We start from the raw sequence: 6,637 nt of genomic DNA, 5'->3' as shown, positions 1-6,637 counted from the left end.
TGGATCAAAACGCGCTTGGAGGCGGGCCACACCGCCCGACGATCGCCCATTGGATGGAGAAAAAGGGGCGTGAGCCTCCCCTGATCAGATTTCCTCTCCTAAAAGGAACGCATTCACAGCGGGTTTGGGGGCGGGGCATGCCACCCGATGCTCAGTCATTGTATGGAAGAAAAGGGGCGTGGAGCCTTCCTGATCCGCTTCTCCTCTCCCGAAAGGATCCATGCGCACTCGTGGCTTGACGCGTTTGGCAAGAATCACCGAACGGGCCCTGGACAGCACGACATTCGGTGTTGACAGGTGGTGTGGTTGTTGGGGGATTATAATTGGTCCAAAATAACGACAGAACAGAAAAATGGCTAACTCAAAGCGTCGCAGCCCGGATGAATCACACATACTCCCTCCAAACAACAGGTCTGGACTAACTACACATGAACTTATCGATATATTTAACCTGAGGACCTTTCTGGTGTATTGGTAATTTCCACAGCCGTAACAATATTATATATATATACACACATACATATATACATATAAAGAATCGTTTATCAAGCCTCCTTCTCACAACCCTTGAACTGATTCACGAAACAAAAACTGAAAACTCGAGTGACATAAAATTGATATTACACAAGTACGGTCAACTTACCTTAAAACTTGCCAAAAATATGAACCCTCTTGTCTGCTGATCCAGTTAAAAATTTTGTAGCAATGTCTTGGGGGTCAAGTGCAGTCAGACGATCTCGGTGAACACGACAGATCATGAGATTGTTGAGGCGTTGTTGGGTCATTGTGGAACGTAACCAAGTCTTCATATGTCTGAGTGCGCTAAATGACCGTTCAGCTTCACATGAACTTGCTGGGGAAACCAATAGAAGCCTAAGCAAACGTTCTACCTGTGGGAACATTTGACGGACTTCCGGTAATCCTCAACAGATGAACCACTGAACTGGTGATGAAAGAAGCCAAGTTCTTGCTCTCGGGAATCCGACAGTTCGGCATATTTGCGGACTATTTGTGGTTTGAATGACCCAGACAGGAGCATTTCACCCAATCCCTATACGCCATGAGGTCGGTTGATGTGAAGTACTCGTTCAAGTTCTTGGATACACTGTCGATGACTTTGAAAAATTCAACTCTGTATACCTCCTCTGCAGAATTAGCAGTGTATTCCTGCGTGCCTCCATCAAGTCTCTTCGGAAGCTCGCGCTTACGAGGGAGGGTCACTGGATCTACTTGGCACTGCTGGAGCTTCTGTTGTGCTGCTTCGAAAACCTCCTCAAACGTCTGGTCGGTACAGAGAGATTGGAGATTCTGTGCAGTTACCTTTGCAGCAGTAAGCATACCAGAGACGGTAAATTGTGAACCCTGAAGTGCCTTATTGAGGTATTCAAGGGATTGGAGAATGGGTAATGATGCAAACAGACCAAGAACACACTTTCCTGATGAAAGACAGCTTCGAATACCGTTGACTCGCGATGCCGTGTTCATACCAAAGTCATAACTTGCTTGTTGAAGGCCATCCAGTACCACTTCATAGTTATCCAATATCTATTTCACGGAAGGAGAACGAGTTAACCAATGCGTCGGGGAAAATTGGCCTCAGACGTGTAGTGCAAGGAGTGTCAGCATCGTCAGCGTGGATATTCAAGTACAAAATGACCGTTTTTACAGCCATTTTTCCCTGCTGTGCAGGGGTTTGGCTTTTTCTTGAGGCAATGTTTTATGGCCGGATGCCCTTCCTGACGCCAACCCTGGTCGCCTCTTACGACACACAGGGATATGGTACACCTATTCTAACCGGGGCATACCCTGGGACCAGTACACTGGCACTCATTCCGCCGACCTCGGAAGGATGACAGGCTGAGTCAACCCCCTGGTGTATTAATTCAGCAGCCAACGGGGCTTGAACTCAGGACACTGGGATCCCAAGCCGCCACCCTAACCACTAAGCCAACACCAGGCTTGGATATTCAAGTACAGATGCTTGAATTTTCCAGAGTTGTTGTAGATGTTGCTGAGTACCTGGACATAATCAAGGGCATCTCCTACGAACGGTGCAGTTTGTAGGGCTTTGTATGTAATGAGTTGGGTGACATGAGCTCCACAGTGAACATAATTGGCCAACGGTTGGAGTTTTTTTAGCTGTGCTTGAGAGCCCTTGTACTTTCCGGACATGTTGCTTGCCCCATCGTAAGTCTGCTCTCTGAGGTGTTCAATGGGGAGTTGACACCGAATTAGGACATCCTGAAGCATCTTAGAAAGTGATACTCCTGTTGTTGACGATACTTGGAAGAGGCCGATGAGATCTTCTTGAACATCAAAGGAATCCATCACATAGCGCGCACGCGCACACACACACACACACACACACACACACACACACACACACACACACACACACACACACACACACACACACACACACACACACACACACACACACACACACACACACACACACACACACACACACACACACAAACTCCTGCTCATTACCCTGAATATCTTGTGTTCCATCAGTTACGAGTCCGAACTGAGTGGACATTTCATTCACGTTACTGCAGATATTTCTGAGGATGGCATAAATCATCAACTGTAGAATTTCGTTCTGAATTTCTCCACTTGTGAACGTCGTCTTCCTTGACAGCCACGTGTTGAGGCTTACATCATCCTTGGCCCGCAACTGTAAGAGCATTTTGAAATTCCCTTCAGAGGCATCCTTCCCAGGAATTGCAAAACCTTGTCGGGCTAAATATTGCAGTGAGGTGATAATCTTCAGAAGTGCTGACCGTGCAGATCTTTGCTCTTCCAGCAGTTTGCTGCTCAGCTGCACAAGGACACCAGTTTGACTTCTGCGACATTTCAGATTTTCAGAGGCAAGCCTATGCGTGCTTGATCGTTCATGTTGTCTGAATTTTTCTCTAGCCTTTTTCCAGTTCCGAAAGCCCTTTGAGACAAATGAGTCTTCTGCACAGCAGGCAAGTTCGGTAAGTTTTTCACGAGAAGCGTCCGTACAGGTGTGACAGAGTACACCGCCGATGCTCTGATCAAAATGAAGCCACGGAAAATCTTTGAACCACTATTGTTGAAACTTCAACTTTCGGTTTGGCAGTATTTGGACTGGGATACAACTGACATCATGAGGTCGAAAAGGCTGATCTGGGAAATTAGGCCGAGTACTCGCACATGCATTCTTTTCTGCTATCTTCTCCTTTGAATCGTCCACCTCTTTCTGGAAACTTGATTGCTCCAGGAGAGTGGTCGGGGATGTGCTACTTGATGCTGTTGTGAAAAACTTTCTGATATCCATATTCTCTACGAAACGAGAAGGGAATTACATTTCAGTTGAATAAATTTTGACATGTGAATTATAATGGTTATTTTTGCACAACAGGGCATTTTTAAGGTCACCATACTTTTGGCTAGGTCACCATACCTCCAGGCATAATGTTGACATGTGATAAGCTTAGCGTAGCACATGTATTACTAAAAGAGCGCCGATACGAGTTCAGTTCTTCATTTAGCATCTGAGCTCCCAATGTAGCATTCCATTACTCGCTTAGTTCCCGGATACGCGCTTATTACTTTTATTACTTTTGGTTAGGGTCAGATACCCTGGTATTTTATTACCTGGGAATATTAATATTCATCATTTAATTTAATCTGCATTTAATTAACCAATGAGCTAAAGTTGAGTGAGATGATTATGATATAATTGGTTCATAGTTAGCGTCGTCGTTAAAGATTGTGTTCTTGATTTGCATGCCATCAAAAGGGTTCACCAAAGGAATGAGCTAAAATCAGTTGTAATGTGACCATTTATGTAATTCTTTACCTCTCATAAACCACGAGACCAGGAGACGAGGGATTAAGATCTGTTGCCGTCCGGACGTGCACTCTCTTCTTTCCAATGATTGTACATAGTTTGTTGATTTGTAAATACGTTCATCATTTCCACTAGTACGTGTCCGTACGTACGTGGCCGTGCATGCAAAAAAAAAAAAAAAAAAAAAAAAAACCAACAACTTTGAAACTGCATGTCTTTGTTTAAGTATAGTGCGTGCCTGTATGTTTTGTTTAAGTATAGTGCGTGCCCGTACGTTTTGTTTAAGTATAGTACGTGCCCGTATGTTTTGTTTAAGTATAGTTCGTGCCCGTACGTTTTGTTTAAGTATCGTGCGTGCCCTACGTTTTGTTTAAGTATAGTGTGTGCCCGTACGTTTTGTTTAAGAACAGTGCGTGCCCATACATTTTGTTTAAGTATAGTGCGTGCCCGTACGTTTTGTTTAGTATAGTGCGTACCCGTACGTTTTGTTTAAGTAGAGTGTGTGCCCTACGTTTTGTTTAAGTATAGTGTGTGCCCATACGTTTTGTTTAAGAACAGTGCGTGCCCATACATTTTGTTTAAGTATAGTGCGTGCCCGTACGTTTTGTTTAGTATAGTGCGTACCCGTACGTTTTGTTTAAGTATAGTGTGTGCCCGTACGTTTTGTTTAAGTATAGTGCGTGCCTGTACGTTTTGTTTAGTATAGTGTGTGCCCGTACGTTTTGTTTAAGTACAGTGCGTGTCCGTACGTTTTGTTTAAGTACAGTGCATGCCCGTATGTTTTGTTTAAGTACAGTGCGTGCCCGTACGTTTTGTTTAAGTACAGTGCGTTCCCGTACGTTTTGTTTAAGTACAGTGCGATATAAGTTAGAAAGGTTAAATAAACCATTTTGGTCGCTAAAGGATCCAGAACCGTTGCGGGGTCGACATGGTGAACAAGAAGCTGACTATCCTCTATTTTATTTTCAACGCTGCATTTAAAATCTCTAATTTAATCATTCTAAATCACAGTTTCATGAGACACCTTATTCTGTCGGTCTATCCTTCGAATTTGTCCTCGTGCAAACGGAAAATTATTCGGATGATGGCGGAAGAGAAATTCCTTCCGGAACGTTATTTTTCCGAGTAAAAATTGCAAGCCACGGCTGAGCTACTAAGCCTAAGGCTTTTTATTCGGATTTTCGAGGTAATCTCATGACTACCCTATAGATACTGTATAATCCGAGAACAGAATTCAAAAATAATTTTCCGTTTGTTTGTCCGTTCGCTTTAGTAAATTTTGCATGTTTTTCAACAGCTAACTTTTAAAATCTATCATTTAATCCTCATAAGTCCGACGACCAAATGATACCTCTCGTTTTGTTGGTCTATACCTCCCCTAAGTCCAAGTACCGATGAAAAAATTATTTACATTAACCGCCACAAAAGCGAGTGAATCAGCGCATTTTATTTTATGTTTCCCAAGTATTCAAAGCAAATTTAGTCACCAAAATACCATGAAATGAGAGCGAGAGATGAACCTTCAGAGTTTAGGCTTTATTCCATTTGATTGGAGCCGCTTCTGTGGACACACCAGGAAATACAGGTTCAGCTAGGAGTACATAAGCAGAAACGTATACATGTGCAGTTAACCATTGCAGACTAATCCGCGTAAGCACGGAGTTCGATATAATCTCCATTCTCACCAGTCAATGAGCACCTTCAGTTAACGAGCATCAAGTGGACAGCCGATGTCAATAGCAATGCCCCGGGGACAATCCACCCGTGCCGCAGAGACCTCCCCTTATACGCGAGACGCACAACATGTGATCCCGCGTCATGTCCCTTGATTCACGTTAATTCACCACATTCTCCTCACCTTTAAAATGTAACTAGGGGCCCATCTTACACACCATGATTGCTTTAGCACTATAGGAGTATACATTTCAAGCAACGCGGACTAATTGATCTACAGAAGCATACATGCCAAGCAGTGATTATTTTGAGTTGTAGGAGCATGGAAATGAGCATCGATATGATATAATGGGCATATAGGAGCATGAGCAGCGAGAATGCCGATAATCCCCTTTACAGATTGAGTCGTCGAGGGGGCCTTATTTGTCGACCTCTCCGGGAGTAAACGGCAGTTTCACTTGAGGGAGACTCCCGATCCTCTTGGTGAGCCTCGACTTGTGCCGGGGATGACTCCTCGATCGCTCTCGGGGGGAACACGGCAGCCCCGTCGCCTGGCGGAGTTCCTGGGGGGGAAATGTCAGAAGGAGGAGAGCCAGGAGGTGGTGTACCGGCGGGAGGAGTACCGGCGGGAGCCAGATGGCGAACCGACACAGTGGTCTCCCTGCCATCCGGGAGCCTGACATGAGCATACTCTGGATTAGTGTCAATGAGTTCGACCCCTTCCACCAGCGGTTCATACTTGCTTTGTCATACCGGGCGTTTCATGAACACTGTACCGGGGTGGGTCAGCCAGTTGGGCACCGTTTGACTGTCAACATAACGTCGTTGGTGAGTAAACATACGTTCGTGAGGAGTGGCATTTGTGGACGTGCAGAGCAAAGAGCGTATGGAATTCATTGCGTCAGGAAGAGCAACCTCCCATCGCTCGGGGCCCAGTCCTCTCGATTTCAGCGCCAGAGTTATGACTTTCCAAATAACTCCATTATACCTTTCCACCTGCCCATTTCCCTGTGGGTTGTAACCCGTCGTTCGACTAGTTGCTATGCCGTGCTCTAATAGGAATTGTTTTAGCCCGGCCGACATGAAACACGGCCCTCTGTCTGAATGTATGTACGAAGGTCTCCCAAACATAGCGAAGAC

The sequence above is a fragment of the Eptatretus burgeri genome, chromosome 4 (genome assembly GCF_056783735.1).
Source record: "Eptatretus burgeri isolate ZD-2024b chromosome 4, Ebu_testis_v1, whole genome shotgun sequence".
Classification (NCBI taxonomy): Eukaryota; Metazoa; Chordata; class Myxini; order Myxiniformes; family Myxinidae; genus Eptatretus; species Eptatretus burgeri.
The sequence above is the reverse complement of the archived record's forward strand: the minus strand, read 5'-3'. Positions refer to the sequence as shown.